This window comes from Triticum aestivum, chromosome 1D (genome assembly GCF_018294505.1).
Source record: "Triticum aestivum cultivar Chinese Spring chromosome 1D, IWGSC CS RefSeq v2.1, whole genome shotgun sequence".
Lineage (NCBI taxonomy): Eukaryota > Viridiplantae > Streptophyta > Magnoliopsida > Poales > Poaceae > Triticum > Triticum aestivum.
In genome coordinates, this window is record NC_057796.1 from 476,296,651 (window position 1) to 476,315,355 (window position 18,705).

At 49.8% G+C, this 18,705-nt stretch overlaps 1 pseudogene; it reads right to left on the minus strand.

Moving 5' to 3' along the window:
• Positions 1-18,705, minus strand: part of LOC123183166 (subtilisin-like protease SBT3.8) — a 35,635-nt pseudogene that overhangs the window by 4,234 nt on the left and 12,696 nt on the right.

The window sequence follows — 18,705 nt, forward strand, 5'->3', positions numbered from 1 at the left end:
ATTTCCTTGTTCATGATAATTGTCTATCGTTCATGCTATAATTGTGTTATCCGGAAATCGTAATACATGTGTGAACACATAGACCATAACATGTCCCTAGTGAGCCTCTAGTTGACTAGCTCGTTGATCAATAGATGGTTACGGTTTCCTGACCATGGACATTGGATGTCATTGATAACGGGATCACATCATTAGGAGAATGATGTGATGGACAAGACCCAATCCTAAGCATAGCACTAGATCGTGTAGTTCGTTTGCTGAGGCTTTTCTAATGTCAAGTATCATTTCCTTAGACCATGAGATCGTGCAACTCCCGGATACCGTAGGAATGCTTTGGGTGTGCCAAACGTCACAACGTAACTGGGTGGCTATAAAGGTGCACTACAGGTATCTCCGAAAGTGTCTGTTGGGTTGGCTCGGATCGAGACTGGGATTTGTCACTCCGTATGACGGAGAGATATCTCTGGGCCCACTCGGTATTGCATCATCATAATGAGCTCAATGTGACTAAGTAGTTAGTCACGGGATCATGCATTACGGAACGAGTAAAGTGACTTGCCGGTAACGAGATTGAACGAGGTATTGGGATATCGACGATCGAATCTCGGGCAAGTAATGTACCGATTGACAAAGGGAATTGTATACGGGATTACTTGAATCCTTGACATCGTGGTTCATCCGATGAGATCATCGAGGAGCATGTGGGAGCCAACATGGGTATCCAGATCCCGCTGTTGGTTATTGACCGGAGAGTCGTCTCGGTCATGTCTGCGTGTCTCCCGAACCCGTAGGGTCTACACACTTAAGGTTCGGTAACGCTAGGGTTGTAGAGATATTAGTATGCGGTAACCCGAAAGTTGTTCGGAGTCCCGGATGAGATCCCGGACATCACGAGGAGTTCCGGAATGGCCCGGAGGTGAAGATATGTATATAGGAAGTCCAGTTTCGGCCACCGGGAAAGTTTCGGGGTCACCGGTATTGTACCGGGACCACCGGAAGGGTCCCGGGGGTCCACCGGGTGGGGCCACCTATCCCGGAGGGCCCCATGGGCTGAAGTGGGAAGGGAACCAGCCCCTGGTGGGCTGGTGCGCCCCCCATGGGCCTCCCCCTGCGCCTAGGGTTGGAAACCCTGGGGGTGGGGGGCGCCCCACCTGACTTGGGGGGCAAGTCCCCCCTTGGCCGCCGCCCCCCCTTTGAGATGGGATCTCCAGGGGCCGGCGCCCCCCAGGGCCCCTATATAAAGGGGGGGGAGGGAGGGCTGTGCACGCAAGCCCCTGGAGACTCCCTCTCCCTCTCGCTGAGCTTGGCGAAGCCCTGCCGAGATCCCTGCTGCTTCCACCACCACGCCGTCGTGCTGCTGGATCTCCATCAACCTCTCCTTCCCCCTTGCTGGATCAAGGAGGAGACGTCTCTCCCAACCGTACGTGTGTTGAACGCGGAGGTGCCGTCCGTTCGGCACTAGGATCATCGGTGATTTGGATCACGACGAGTACGACTCCATCAACCCCGTTCTCTTGAACGCTTCCACTCGCGATCTACAAGGGTATGTAGATGCACTCATATCTCTCGTTGCTAGATGACTCCATAGATTGATCTTGGTGATGCGTAGAAAATTTTAAATTTCTGCTACGATCCCCAACAGTGGCATCATGAGCTAGGTCTATGCGTAGTTTCTATGCACGAGTAGAACACAAGTTGTTGTGGGCGTTGATTTTGTCAATTTACTTACCGTTACTAGTCTTATCTTGATTCGGCGACATCGTGGGATGAAGCGGCCCGGACCGACCTTACACGTACGCTTACGCGAGACAGGTTCCACCGACTGACATGCACTAGTTGCATAAGGTGGCTAGCGGTCGTCTGTCTCTCCCACTTTAGTCGGATCAGATTCGATGAAAAGGGTCCTTATGAAGGGTAAATAGAAATTGGCATATCACGTTGTGGTTTTGGTGTAGGTAAGAATCGTTCCTGCTAGAAACCTATAGCAGCCACATAAAAGTTTGCAGCAACAATTAGAGGACGTCTAACTTGTTTTTGCAGCAAGTGTCATGTGATGTGATATGACCAGAAGGATGTGATGAATGATATATGTGATGTATGAGATTGATCATGTTCTTGTAATAGGAATCACGACTTGCATGTCGATGAGTATGACAACCGGCAGGAGCCTAGGAGTTGTCTTAATTTATTTATGACCTGCGTGTCAACTGAAACGCCATGTAATTACTTTACTTTATTGCTAACCGTTAGCCATAGTAGTAGAAGTAATAATTGGCGAGACAACTTCATGAAGACACGATGATGGAGATCATGATGATGGAGATCATGGTGTCATGCCGGTGACGATGATGAACATGGCGCCCCGAAGATGGAGATCAAAAGGAGCAAAATGATATTGGCCATATCATGTCACTATTTGATTGCATGTGATGTTTATCATGTTTTACATCTTATTTGCTTAGAACGACGGTAGCATAAATAAGATGATTCCTCGCTAAAATTTCAAGAAAGTGTTCCCCCTAACTGTGCACCGTTGCGAAGGTTCGTTGTTCCGAAGCACCACGTGATGATCGGGTGTGATAGGTTCTAACGTTCGCATACAACGGGTGTAAGCCAGATTTACACACGCAATACACTTAGGTTGACTTGACGAGCCTAGCATGTACAAACATGGCCTCGGAACACAAGAGACCGAAAGGTCGAGCATGAGTCGTATAGCAGATACGATCAACATAAAGATGTTCACCGATGATGACTAGTCCGTCTCACGTGATGATCGGACACGGCCTAGTTGACCCGGATCATGTAACACTTAGATGACTAGAGGGATGTCTGTCTGAGTGAGAGTTCGTTAATAATTTGATTAGATGAACTTTATTATCATGAACTTAGTCTAAAAATCTTTACAATATGTCTTGTAGATCAAATGGCCCACGCTAATGTTGCCCTCAACTTCAACGCGTTCCTAGAGAAAACCAAGCTGAAAGACGATGGCAGCAACTACACGGATTGGGTCCGTAACCTGAGGATTATCCTCATAGCTGCCAAGAAAGCATATGTCCTTGAAGCACCGCTAGGTGATGCACCTGTTTTCCCAGCAACTCAAGACGTTCTGAACGCCTGGCAGTCGCGTAGTGATGATTACTCCCTGGTTAAGTGCGGCATGCTTTACAGCTTAGAACTGGGGCTCCAAAAGCGTTTTGAGCAGCACGGAGCATATGAGATGTTCCAAGAGCTGAAAATGGTTTTCCAAGCTCATGCCCGGGTCGAGAGATATGAAGTCTCCGACAAGTTCTATAGTTGTAAGATGGAGGAGAATAGTTCCGTCAGCGAACACATACTCAAAATGTCTGGGTTGCATAACCGCTTGTCTCAGCTGGGAGTTAATCTTCCGGATGACGCGGTCATTGACAGAATCCTTCAGTCACGCCCACCTAGCTACAAGAGCTTTGTGATGAACTTCAATATGCAGGGGATGGAAAAGACCATTCCTGAGGTATATTCAATGCTGAAATCAGCGGAGGTGGAGATCAAAAAGGAACATCAAGTGTTGATGGTGAATAAAACCACTAAGTTCAAGAAAGACAAGGGTAAGAAGAACTTCAAGAAAGACGGCAAGGGAGTTGCCGCACCCGGTAAGCAAGCTGCTGGGAAGAAGACAAAGAATGGACCTAAGCCCGAGACTGAGTGCTTTTATTGCAAGGGAAACGGTCACTGGAAGCGGAACTGCCCTAAATACTTAGCGGATAAGAAGGCCGGCAATACCAAAGGTATATGTGATATACATGTTATTGATGTGTACCTAACCAACGCTCGTAGTAGCTCCTGGGTATTTGATATCGGTGCGGTTGCTCATATTTGTAACTCAAAGCAGGAGCTGCGGAATAAGCGGAGACTGGCGAAGGACGAGGTGACGATGCGCGTCGGGAATGGTTCCAAGGTCGATGTGATCGCCGTCGGCACGCTACCTCTACATTTACCTACGGGATTAGTTTTAAACCTCAATAATTGTTATTTAGTGCCAGCTTTGAGCATGAACATTGTATCTGGATCTCGTTTAATGCGAGATGGCTACTCATTTAAATCCGAGAATAATGGTTGTTCTATTTATATGAGAGATATGTTTTATGGTCATGCCCCACTGGTCAATGGTTTATTCTTAATGAATCTCGAACGTGACGTTACACATATTCATAGTGTGAATGCCAAGAAATGTAAGGTTGATAATGATAGTCCCACATACTTGTGGCACTGCCGCCTTGGTCACATTGGTGTTAAACGCATGAAGAAACTCCATGCAGATGGACTTTTGGAGTCTCTTGATTATGAATCATTTGACACGTTCGAACCATGCCTCATGGGCAAAATGACCAAGACTCCGTTCTCCGAACAATGGAGCGAGCAACCAACTTATTGGAAATCATACATACTGATGTGTGCGGTCCAATGAGCGTTGAGGCTCGCGGTGGCTATCGTTATGTTCTCACCCTCACTGATGACTTGAGTAGATATGGGTATGTCTACTTAATGAAACACAATTCTGAGACCTTTGAAAAGTTCAAGGAATTTCAGAGTGAGGTTGAGAATCAACGTGACAGGAAAATAAAGTTCTTACGATCAGATCGTGGAGGGGAATATTTGAGTCACGAATTTGGCACACACTTAAGGAAATGTGGAATTGTTTCACAACTCAAGCCGCCTGGAACACCTCAGCGTAATGGTGTGTCCGAACGTCGTAATCGCACTCTATTGGATATGGTGCGATCTATGATGTCTCTTACCGATCTACCGTTATCATTCTGGGGTTATGCTTTAGAGACTGCCGCATTCACTTTAAATAGGGCTACGTCGAAATCCGTTGAGACGACACCGTATGAATTATGGTTTGGAAAGAAACCTAAGCTGTCGTTTCTTAAAGTTTGGGGATGCGATGCTTATGTCAAGAAACTTCAACCTGAAAAGCTCGAACCCAAGTCGGAAAAATGCGTCTTCATAGGATACCCTAAGGAAACCATTGGGTATACCTTCTACCTCAGATCCGAAGGCAAGATCTTCGTTGCCAAGAACGGGTCCTTTCTAGAGAAAGAGTTTCTCTCGAAAGAAGTAAGTGGGAGGAAAGTGGAACTTGATGAGATGACCCCTCTCGAACCGGAAAGTAGCGCAGCACAAGAAAATGTTTCTGTGGTGCCTGCACCGACTAGAGAGGAAGTTAATGACAACGATCATGATCAAGTTACCACTGAACTTCGTAGGTCCACAAGGACACGTTCCGCACCAGAGTGGTACGGCAACCCTGTCTTGGAAATCATGTTGTTGGACAACGGTGAACCTTCGAACTATGAAGAAGCAATGGCGGGTCCAGATTCCAACAAATGGCTTGAATCCATGCAATCCGAGATAGGATCCATGTATGAAAACAAAGTGTGGACTTTGACAGACTTGCCCGATGATCGACGAGCGATAGAAAATAAATGGATCTTTAAGAAGAAGACGGACGCGGATGGAAATGTTACCATCTATAAAGCTCGACTTGTCGCTAAGGGTTATCGACAAGTTCAAGGAGTTGACTATGATGAGACCTTCTCACCCGTAGCGAAGCAGAAGTCCGTCCGAATCATGTTAGCAATTGCCGCATTCTACGATTATGAAATATGGCAAATGGACGTCAAAACGGCATTCCTTAACGGCTTCCTTAAGGAAGAATTGTATATGATGCAGCCGGAAGGTTTTGTCGATCCTAAGAATGCTGACAAAGTATGCAAGCTCCAACGCTCAATCTATGGGTTGGTGCAGGCATCTCAGAGTTGGAACATTCGCTTTGATGAGATGATCAAAGCGTTTGGGTTTACACAGACTTATGGAGAAGCCTGTGTTTACAAGAAAGTGAGTGGGAGCTCTGTAGCATTTCTCATATTATATGTGGATGACATACTATTGATGGGAAATGATATAGAATTCTTGGAAAGTATAAAGGCCTACTTGAATAAGTGTTTTTCAATGAAGGATCTTGGAGAAGCTGCTTGCATATTAGGCATCAAGATCTATAGAGATAGATCGAGACGCCTCATAGGTCTTTCACAAAGCACATACCTTGACAAGATATTGAAGAAGTTCAATATGGATCAGTCCAAGAAGGGGTTCTTGCCTGTATTGCAAGGTGTGAGATTGAGCACGGCTCAATGCCCGACCACGGCAGAAGATAGAGAAAAGATGAGTGTCGTCCCCTATGCCTCGGCCATAGGGTCTATTATGTATGCCATGCTGTGTACCAGACCTGATGTAAACCTTGCCCTGAGTTTGGTAGGAAGGTACCAAAGTAATCTCGGCATGGAACACTGGACAGCGGTCAAGAACATCCTGAAGTACCTGAAAAGGACTAAGGATATGTTTCTCGTTTATGGAGGTGACGAAGAGCTCGTCGTAAAGGGTTACGTCGATGCTAGCTTCGACACAGGTCTGGATGACTCTAAGTCACAAACAGGATACATGTATATTTTGAATGGTGGGGCAGTCAGCTGGTGCAGTTGCAAGCAAAGCGTCGTGGCGGGATCTACATGTGAAGCGGAGTACATGGCAGCCTCGGAGGCAGCACATGAAGCAATCTGGATGAAGGAGTTCATTGCCGACCTAGGAGTTATTCCCAATGCATCGGGGCCGATGACTCTCTTCTGTGACAACACTGGAGCTATTGCCCTTGCCAAGGAGCCCAGGTTTCACAAGAAGACCAGGCACATCAAGCGTCGCTTCAACTCCATTCGTGAAAATGTTCAAAATGGAGACATAGATATTTGTAAAGTACATACGGATTTGAATGTCGCAGATCCGTTGACTAAACCTCTTCCACGGGCAAAACATGATCAACACCAGAACTCTATGGGTGTACGATTCATCACAATGTAACTAGATTATTGACTCTAGTGCAAGTGGGAGACTGTTGGAAATATGCCCTAGAGGTAATAATAAAAATGGTTATTATTATATTTCCTTGTTCATGATAATTGTCTATCGTTCATGCTATAATTGTGTTATCCGGAAATCGTAATACATGTGTGAACACATAGACCATAACATGTCCCTAGTGAGCCTCTAGTTGACTAGCTCGTTGATCAATAGATGGTTACGGTTTCCTGACCATGGACATTGGATGTCATTGATAACGGGATCACATCATTAGGAGAATGATGTGATGGACAAGACCCAATCCTAAGCATAGCACTAGATCGTGTAGTTCGTTTGCTGAGGCTTTTCTAATGTCAAGTATCATTTCCTTAGACCATGAGATCGTGCAACTCCCGGATACCGTAGGAATGCTTTGGGTGTGCCAAACGTCACAACGTAACTGGGTGGCTATAAAGGTGCACTACAGGTATCTCCGAAAGTGTCTGTTGGGTTGGCTCGGATCGAGACTGAGATTTGTCACTCCGTATGACGGAGAGGTATCTCTGGGCCCACTCGGTATTGCATCATCATAATGAGCTCAATGTGACTAAGTAGTTAGTCACGGGATCATGCATTACGGAACGAGTAAAGTGACTTGCCGGTAACGAGATTGAACGAGGTATTGGGATACCGACGATCGAATCTCGGGCAAGTAACGTACCGATTGACAAAAGGGAATTGTATACGGGATTACTTGAATCCTTGACATCGTGGTTCATCCGATGAGATCATCGAGGAGCATGTGGGGGCCAACATGGGTATCCAGATCCCGCTGTTGGTTATTGACCGGAGAGTCGTCTCGGTCATGTCTGCGTGTCTCCCGAACCCGTAGGGTCTACACACTTAAGGTTCGGTAACGCTAGGGTTGTAGAGATATTAGTATGCGGTAACCCGAAAGTTGTTCGGAGTCCCGGATGAGATCCCGGACATCACGAGGAGTTCCGGAATGGTCCGGAGGTGAAGATTTGTATATAGGAAGTCTAGTTTCGGCCACCGGGAAAGTTTCGGGGTCACCGGTATTGTACCGGGACCACCGGAAGGGTCCCGGGGGTCCACCGGGTGGGGCCACCTATCCCGGAGGGCCCCATGGGCTGAAGTGGGAAGGGAACCAGCCCCTGGTGGGCTGGTGTGCCCCCCCATGGCCCCCCCTGCGCCTAGGGTTGGAAACCCTGGGGGTGGGGGGCGCCCCACCTGACTTGGGGGGCAAGTCCCCCCTTGGCCGCCGCCCCCCCTTTGAGATGGGATCTCCAGGGGCCGGCGCCCCCCAGGGCCCCTATATAAAGGGGGGGGGGAGGGAGGGCTGTGCACCCAAGCCCCTGGCGCCTCCCTCTCCCCCCGTAACACCTCTCCCTCTCGCTGAGCTTGGCGAAGCCCTGCCGAGATCCCCGCTGCTTCCACCACCACGCCGTCGTGCTGCTGGATCTCCATCAACCTCTCCTTCCCCCTTGCTGGATCAAGAAGGAGGAGACGTCTCTCCCAACCGTACGTGTGTTGAACGCGGAGGTGCCATCCGTTCGGCGCTAGGATCATCGGTGATTTGGATCACGACGAGTACGACTCCATCAACCCCGTTCTCTTGAACGCTTCCGCTCGCGATCTACAAGGGTATGTAGATGCACTCATCTCTCTCGTTGCTAGATGACTCCATAGATTTATCTTGGTGATGCGTAGAAAATTTTAAATTTCTGCTACGATCCCCAACAGTATCTATGAGGTTGAGATTGCGCCTACAAACCTCAAACATGGGAGAAGGTAGAGGCTTGGTGAAGATGTCCGCAAGTTGATCTTTTGAAGAGATAAACCTGACTTGTAGTAGCTTCTGTGCAACACGTTCCCTCACAAAATGATAGTCAATCTCAATGTGTTTGGTCCGTGCATGGAACACCGGGTTTGACGACAGAAACATAGCACCGATGTTGTCACACCAAAGGACCGAAGGATGTGGCTGAGCAACTCCTAGCTCTTGAAGTAGGGACTCAATCCATATAAGTTCAGCAGTTGCATTGGCAACCGACTTGTACTCAGCTTCTGTGCTGATGCGGGAAACAGTGGCTTGCTTGCGTGCACTCCAGGCGATCAGATTAGGACCCAAGAACACAACATGTCCCCCCGTGGATCGCCTGTCATCTGGACACCCAACCCAATCAGCATCAGAGAATGCAGAAAGAACTCCGGAGGAACTAGGGCGCAGGTGAAGACCAAAGGAGACAGTGAGATGCACATAACGCAGTATGCGCTTCATAGCAGACCAGTGTACATCAGTGGGAGCATGAAGATACTGGCACACCCTGTTAACCGCAAAGGAGAGATCAGGACGCGTGATCGTCAGATACTACAGGCCACCAACAATACTCCTGTACTCAGTAGCATCCTCAGGAGAGAGAAGAGCACCATCAGCAGCAGAAAGGGTGTCAGTGGAGGACATGGGCGTAGGCGATGGCTTGCACTTGAGCATACCAGCACGGCGCAAGAGATCAAGAGAGTACTTCTTCTGGGTGAGAGCCAAACTGCCACGAGACTGATGAGCGACCTCAATACCCAGGAAGAAATGAAGCTGTCCCAAATCCTTAACTGCAAAATCACGACCAAGTGCAGTCACAAGAGCATCAGCAGCCGTCGGAGATGAGCTCACCAGGACAATATCATCCACATACACAAGGAGGTACATGGTCACACTCGGTCGCTGAAACAAGAACAGTGAAGTATCAGCCGTCGAAGGAATGAACCCATGAGTGCGTAGAGCTGAAGCCAGGCGAGCATGCCAGGCACGGGGAGCCTGCTTCAGTCCATATATGGCCTTCGTCAGATGACAGAGATGATGAGGCTGAGTGTGATCAACAAATCCAGGTGGCTGCCGCATGTAAACCTCTTCTTCAAGCAATCCATGAAGAAAAGCGTTCTGCACATCAAGCTGGCGGAGAGACCATCCGCGAGAAACTGCCAGAGACAGAAGAAGTCGAATAGTGGTAGGCTTGACAACTGGGCTGAATGTATCCTCATAGTCCAGGCCCTGACGCTGTTTAAAGCCCTTAGCCACGAGGCGCGCTTTGTAGCGCTCAATGGAACCATCTGCATGTTTCTTCACCTTGAACACCCACTTCGAATCAATGATGTTGACGCGAGACGGAGGGGGAACAAGTGTCCAGGTCTTATTCTTCATAAGAGCATGATATTCTTGTTCCATAGCAGCCCTCCGGTGTGGAATACTCATAGCGGCTTGATAACTGCGTGGTTCGGCGGTTGGATCATCCACAGCATGAGCCAGGCAAGCAGCAAGATAGGTGACCGTGCCATCGGTGCGCTCCTTGGGACGAACAATGCCACTGCGGCTGCGAGTGTGTGGACGCCGCGGGGGAGCAAACACCGAGGCCGGCGGGATGTCCGGAGCAGGTGAGGCTGGTCCAGGGGACTCCAGCGAAGAAGGACCGGGTGACGTCGGGCCGGGCGACGACGGACCAGGCGACAGCAGGCCAGGCGACGTAGGCCCCGGCGGCGTGTGAGCCGCTGTAGACCCGGGCGAAGTAGGCACCAAGGACGCCCGCGCGGATGGCGAGGGCGATGATGGAGGGGAGTCCGGGCAAGGAGGTGGCGACGGAGACTGCTCAGAGGAGGCCGTCGCAGGCTCTGGCCCGGTCGCAGTAGCCAGCATGGGCTCCGGCCCAGGCGCGGTTGGAGATGGGGCGCCCGGTGCGGGGTCGAGGGCGGGAGGCGGTGCATGTACCGGCCGATCGGCGTGCACCATAGGCGACGTAGCGGGTCCGTCAGGGAGGAGTTCCAGCCGAGCTCCACGTCCAATTCCTGCACCATGATTAGGTAACAACACAGGCGAATATGCAACATCTTCAAATTGGCCAGGCATAAGAGGAGATGAATGCATAGAAGGTGTTGTGGTGGATGCCTGAGGCATGGCTGAGGCATGGCAGAAAAGGGGAAGACGGTCTCATCAAAAACAACATCCCGAGATATGTAGACTCGATTGGTTGGGACATGGAGACACTTGTAGCCTTTATGGAGAGAACTATACCCTAAGAACACACACTTTTTGGAGCGAAACTCAAGTTTGCGATCATTATAAGGACGAAGATGAGGCCAGCAGGCACACCCGAACACCTTAAAAAAGGTATAGTCAGGAGTTTCACCTAAGAGAAGCTCAATCGGAGTTTTCATATTAAGAACACGCGTAGGTAATCTGTTAATGAGAAAACACGCGGTAGCAAAAGCATCACTCCAAAAACGAAAGGGTACAGAAGCATGAGCAAGAAGTGTGAGGCCGGTCTCAACTATATGGCGATGTTTGCGCTCAACAGCGCCATTCTGCTGATGTGTATGCGGGCATGATAAACGATGAGAGATCCCAAGCTTATTAAAGAAGGTGTTGAGGTTGCGATATTCGCCCCCCCAATCTGATTGAACATGGATAATTTTATGCTTGAGTAGACGTTCAACATGCAATTGAAACTGTATGAATATATCAAACACATCAGATTTGCGCTTAAGAAGATAAAGCCAAGTGAAGCGACTATAGGCATCAACAAAACTGACATAATAGTTGTGACCACTAACAGATGTTTGTGCCGGACCCCACACATCAGAAAACACAATTTCAAGAGGGTTCTTTACTTCTCTAGTAGATGAAACAAAAGGTAGCTGATGACTCTTGCCTTGCTGACAGGCATCACACACGGACATCTCTTTATTGCTAGACACTAATGGCAGCTCATGACGGTGGATTATGTGGCGAACGATGGGTGTGGCGGGGTGACCAAAGCGAGAGTGCCACTTGGAAGGCGACACATGAACACCGCTGAAGACGCACGGGGCAGATGGATCCTCCAAACAGTACAAGCCTTGGCTCAACCGACCACTAAGCAGAACGTCCCGGGTTGCTCGATCCTTAACAAAAGATTAAAAGGGTGAAATTCACATAGGACATGATTATCAAGGGTGAGCTTAGGGACAGATAAAAGATTACGAGTTACCGAGGGTACCCGTAAAACATTACGAAGATGGAGCTGCCTAGAGGGATGACTAGTTAAAAGAGATGCTTGGACAATATGAGAGATGGGCATACCTACACCATTGGCTGTGTGAACCTGATCGTGCCCGTAGTAGGGCTGGTAGGTGGAGAGTTTGTTGAGCTCGTTCGTCATGTGATCCGTGGCGCCGGTGTCCATGTACCAGGCTGGATCAACAGGGTAGGATGGTGTGTATCCCTGCTCGACGCGCGGGTCCTTGCCCTTGGCAGCGATGTGGGCAGACGGAGCGGCAACGATGTGGGCAGCCGGGGCGGCGGCGGGAGGACCAAAGTCTGCCATGGCAAACTGGCGCTCGTTGCCCTTGCCGTCGTTGCCGATGCCAAGGAAGCTCCTCTGAAAGCGGCGGTGACACTTGGAGGCGACATGGCGTTCACGACCACATAGCTGGCACACCACCCTAGTGTTAGAGCCCCCACCCAGGGTCGATCCAGGGGGCGGGGCTGCCTTGCCAGGTGACGGGGCAGGTGGGCGCTGGCCACGAGAGGCCCAGAAGGTCGCCGGCTGGGCGGTGATGGTGGCGGAGGAGCGACGAGCCTCGACGCGTTGCTCGGTGAAGAGGAGGCGTGAGTAGAGCTCGTGAGGAGGCATCGCTGGCTTGGCGTAGTGGACGGTCTCGGCGAGATTGTCGTAGTCGGCGTCGAGGCCTTTGATGACGAAGCCGGCGAACTCCTCGTCGCTAAGCGGCCGATCAATAGAGGTGAGCGTGTCCGCCAGCACCTTCATCTTGTTGAAGTAGGTCGTAGCGGAGGAGTCCAGCTTCTTGATGTCGGCGAGTTCGCTGCGAAGGGCCATCGAGCGGGAGGTAGAGACCTGGGCAAAGGCGTGCTCCAGGGTCGTCCAGGCATCCATGGAGGTGGTGGCGAAGAGACAAAGGCCAGCGACCCCGTCGCCGAGGGAACCCTGGATGGCAGAGAGGATCGCCTGGTCCTGCTGCACCCACATACGGTGTTCCGGGTTGATGGCCGGGCCGTGGACGGTAGGGATGACCTGCGGAGGACACGGTAGCGAACCATCAACAAACCCGAGGAGAGACCGGCTGCGTAGCAGCGGTAGGACCTTGGCGCGCCAGAACAAGTAGTTGTCCGGCGTGAGTCGGATGGCGATCAAGTTGTCGAAGTGGAACGGCCCGGTGGGCGTGATTGCGCCAGCAGCAGGGACGATTGGCGGCGGAGCCGCGACAGGATCCACGACCGCGACCGATGCCGCGGGTGGCGGCGCGGGGACGATCGGGATCACGGCCGCGGGTGGCTCCGCGGGCAGCGTCTCCCCCGAGGTCGCCGGGATGACGGCGAGTGTCGAGGAGGATCCAGAGGAGGCCACGCGGGCGGCGGCGACGCGATTGGTGCTGAGGCCGTCCCTGGCGGTGACGGTGGGATCAGCGCTGAAAACAGGGAGCCGACGGCGGTGGTGCCGAAGAACTGAGGCACGGACGGAGCTAGGGGGCGAGGTGGGAGGTTGAGAAGGGCGGCAAGCGACGCGGGGATAGACCCGGAGTTGGCGGCGCCCGAAGCGGAAACGGTCATGGCGCCGGCGGTGGCAGCCCTAGGGTTTAGGGTTTTGGTGTGGCGGTGGCGGTGGGTGGGGTGGAGGTGGAGGACCTAGGTTAGACTCGATACCATGTAAAACGTAGGTTTTGGGGGAACTGGATATATATAATGATGACATACAAGTCCAATATCAATAAGGTATGGTTTACACAGTAGGGTTACAATACGAAGCCTAACAAAGATATTCATGGATGGTGCAAAGATCGGGAGTTTTTACTTACGATGGTACACATTTAAGCTCTTTGAAACTGCTGGTCCTTGATGACACGAGTTGTTGTTCTTTACTTGGTAATAGAGAGATTGTCCCACCATCTGCTGCTTGTTTCCCCATGTGATCACCGTCGGGAACGAGCGGTCGATCTTGCTTGCCGCCACGGTGATGACCCATGGTGCAGTGTTCTTGACGGTCTGTGGCCTGGGCCCTTCGTTTGAGGCGGCGTACACCACGGTAATCCCTTTTTGGACAGCGTGCAAGGCGCCGAATGAGTTCTCGTCCGATTCACCGAGGGACAGCGACAATACGTCCACCCCGTCGTGGATCGCGTCGTCCATGGCGGCCAGAAGGAGTGCCGTGGAGCTGGCGCCATCATCACGCCAGATGATCTTGTACATCGCGATGCGAGCGCGCGGCGCACCTCCCTGTGCGACCCCCGCGGCGAGGCCATGGAAGCTTGCCGCCTCCTCCTCGACGCCTACGGCTGAGCCCGCTGCGATGGACGCACAATGTGTGCCATGGTCGGTGTGGTCACGTGGCGACAGCGAGTCAGGTCCGGAGGCCTCCCCAGCAATGTAGAAAAAATGATCTTTCGGCTGCAGTTATTGATGCCCCAGTCCGGCCCTGTCTGGCACTCCCCTTTCCACCTTGATGGCACCGGCCCATACCCTACATCGCTGAAGCTCCTCGACTCCGGCCAGATCCCTAAATCCATTAACCAATTAGCATTGTTTCAACGGCCGACAGACCCAAATTAAGTTGAAATGAGAACAGTTAAAATGTACTCCTTTCATTTCATATTACTTGTCCTTGATTTACTACAAAGTTATATCAAATTAGCGATAATTAATATGAAACGGAGGGAGTAGTTTAAAAAGAAAGAGAAAACAACCCTTGACCTTTGCACAGAGTGATGCACCCAACCACATTCATAACCAATTAAAATATACGGACCGGAGTCAACCACACCGATGATTACATCCTCTCCGCAGTTGCTCATGTGGAGCAGCTCACTGGGCGGCGCGTGTGAGTGGGAGGACGAGCAGTTGAGCCCAAGGAAGTCCCAGCTCCGCGTGGTGGTCGTCCTGATCCTCCTGCTCGGCTCCACGCTGATAACTCCAGGAAACTCTGCACGCCGGCGTACATGGATCTTAGTCTCTTAGAGCAAACCGTACATTGATCTTAGAGCAAACCAGTATCTTTGATAGCAACCAGTGAGCTAGCTAGGAACTAAAGCAAATGTGTGATGACCTGCAAGTCTTTTGGCTTGGTCTCGGGTGAGCATGGCGGCGAAGCCCGAGAAGCCGTGCTTGTAGTGGAGGACCATGGAGGCCACAGATTCCTCCTTGCTAGAAAAGCTCAAAGTAGTGGGTGAGTGGTACTAGCACGAATTAACCAAAGGCCGTTTAATTTAATTGATTTCGTTGTTTCCACAAAGTAGCTATGATAATAATCAAGGTACCTTTGGAGGACACTAGAGACTGGGGCGCCACCTGGTGGCGCCACCTGGGCGGGTTGGGCGCACTTATCTTACCTTCGTACATTCAACTGTCATGTTTGGTACTCGGTATCACTCAGGTATATCAATATGGAGGTATATGATATAACATTAGGATCTATTAGTAGCACATCGATCAAACATGCATGTTAGTTGTTAATGTGTTGACCAATGTTTTAAATAGCCGGCTATAGCTCCGCTATATAGCCTTTTCAGCAGGGTGCTGCTAAATGGTCCGATGTACAAATAGCCCGCTATAGCCTGCTATAGCCCGCTATAGCTGATTTTGAGGTCTGTCGCTATTTGACAATAGCCCGCTATTTAAAACATTGATGTTGACAGTGCAGATAAGAGACCGTTTTGAACCTACCACCACCTCTGGGTATAGAAATATACACATCACGCAACCAAAATGACCATTACATAATTTAACAAACGTTGGACATGTAATAGTATTATATCTAAAGATCTTCTAGATATTTCTGAAGTAGAGAGAGCATTATATATATTGGATTGGAAGCCCGCAAAACACCAATGTCATGAACAATGAGGCTGTGCATCCTGATGTGCCAGCAATTAGAAGGAACCACACTGAGATGGCTGGAGCAAAGGCGTTCATGTGCAGACTTATCTAGCTTACGCACGTCCATGGGTGTAGGTTGATCCTTGATGGTACTTATATACAACAAAAGTGATTTCCAAACATGTGAATATTCTATCTTTGCTGACTTTAACCCATTACCATTGGTAAACACGAATGCTGAATAGAATTTGTACTTTGTCATAATTAAGCTATACAAATGAACAAGAAGCAGTACAAAGTTCAGTAATGAACCCAAATAACTGAATCAAAGGCTAATGGTATACAAAAATGGATAGTGTGAGCTGATGCAACATAAATATTTCAAACTTAAATGCAAATATTTTGAATAAGAAAGCTTTGACTGTCTATTTACAAGAAGGTCTAAGATACTTCGAATAAGACCCTGACCGGTTCAGTTGTAACACTAACCAGTAGAAGAAAGGCTCCCTGCTTTCGCATCTCGGCCCTTCTGACCTGAAATCACACAAACTATTAGCCCTATTTCACAAATGAATATGGCATGAGAGAATTTCTCGAAGAACAAAAGAATTTCTGCAGGAAACATCCATTTTCTAATTAGAAAGTCATAGAATGGTCAACAAAATGATACATCCCATACAAAAATTACAAAATTGGCAAACAATCAAACATACTTGGTAATCAAATACTGTGACAGCCTAATCATGATATAGAAGTGCGAGCAAATCTTTACTTATGCATAGATAAACCAGTGTATCGTGAGCCCCCAAAATCGAAATGCATACCTGTACAGTTAATAGCTTACCTTCTCATAGTTGTCGGCTCACTGGGACAACTTCGAGTAGAAGGGAGATGCTATTTACAAATGCTCAGACATTTGCAGCCGAACTCCAAGCCATTCATCAGATTGGATACTGAAAATTGATCAAGTGAATTTGACCATGAGCTAAAAGGCAAGATATACATAAATGTAGTAAATCATGTATATGTAAGGAAAGTAGATACTAAAAAAGTTTTTAGTAATACTAGTAAATATGCCCGTGCGTTGCAATGGGAGAAACATATCTCTGCATGCCTTCTATCTGTTGGGAATCGTAGCATAATTTTAAAATTTTCCTACGTTCACCAAGATGCATCTATGGAGTATACTAGCAACGAGGGAAAGGAGTGCATCTACATACCCTTGTAGATCGCGAGCGGAAGCATTCCAATGAACGTGGATGACGGAGTCGTACTCGCCGTGATCCAAATCACCGATGACCGAGTGCCGAACGGACGGCACCTCCGCGTTCAACACACGTACGGTGCAGCGACGTCTCCTCCTTCTTGATCCAGCAAGGGGGAAGGAGAGGTTGATGGAGATCCAGCAGCACGACGGCGTGGTGGTGGATGTAGCGGGTCTCGTGCAGGGCTTCGCCGAGCTTCTACGAGAGAGAGAGAGGTGTTGCAGGGGAGGAGGGAGGCGCCCAAGACTGTTGTATGCTGCCCTCCCTCCCCCCCTTTATATAGGCCCCCTGGGGGGGGGGGGGGCGCCGGCCCTGGAGATCAGATCCAAGGGGGGGGGGCAAGTGGGGGGGAAGGGGTGCCTTGCCCCCCAAGGCAAGGGGGAACTCCCCCCTAGGGTTCCCAACCCTAGGCGCATGGGGGGAGGCCCAAGGGGGGCGCCCCAGCCCACTAGGGGCTGGTTCCCTTCCACTTTCAGCCCACGGGGCCCTCCGGGACAGGTGGCCCCACCCGGTGGACCCCCGGGACCCTTCCGGTGGTCCCGGTACAATACCGATAACCCCCGAAACTTTCCCGGTGGCCGAAACTGGACTTCCTATATATAATTCTTCACCTCCGGACCATTCCGGAACCTCTCGTGACGTCCGGGATCTCATCCGGGACTCCAAACAACTTTCGGGTTTCCGCATACATATATCTCTACAACCCTAGCGTCACCGGACCTTAAGTGTGTAGACCCTACGGGTTCGGGAGCATGCAGACATGACCGAGACGCCTCTCCGGTCAATAACCAACAGCGGGATCTGGATACCCATGTTGGCTCCCACATGTTCCACGATGATCTCATCGGATGAACCACGGTGTCGAGGATTCAATCAATCCCGTATACAATTCCCTTTGTCAATCGGTATGTTACTTGCCCGAGATTCGATCGTCGGTATCCCAATACCTTGTTCAATCTCGTTACCGGCAAGTCTCTTTACTCGTACCGCAATGCATGATCCCGTGACTAACGCCTTAGTCACATTGAGCTCATTATGATGATGCATTACCGAGTGGGCCCAGAGATACCTCTCCGTCATACGGAGTGACAAATCCCAGTCTCGATCCGTGCCAACCCAACAGACACTTTCGGAGATACCCGTAGTGCACCTTTATAGTCACCCAGTTACGTTGTGACGTTTGGCACACCCAAAGCACTCCTACGGTATCCGGGAGTTGCACGATCTCATGGTCTAAGGAAAAGATACTTGACATTGGAAAAGCTCTAGCAAACGAAACTACACGATCTTTTATGCTATGCTTAGGATTGGGTCTTGTCCATCACATCATTCTCCTAATGATGTGATCCCGTTATCAATGACATCCAATGTCCATAGTCAGGAAACCGTGACTATCTGTTGATCAACGAGCTAGTCAACTAGAGGCTTACTAGGGACAGGTTGTGGTCTATGTATTCACACATGTATCACGATTTCCGGACAATACAATTATAGCATGAATAATAGACAATTACCATGAACAAAGAAATATAATAATAACCATTTATTATTGCCTCTAGGGCATATTTCCAACAGTCTCCCACTTGCACTAGAGTCAATAATCTAGTTACATTGTGATGAATCGAACACCCATTGCGTCCTGGTGTTGATCATGTTTTGCCCTAGGGAGAGGTTTAGTCAACG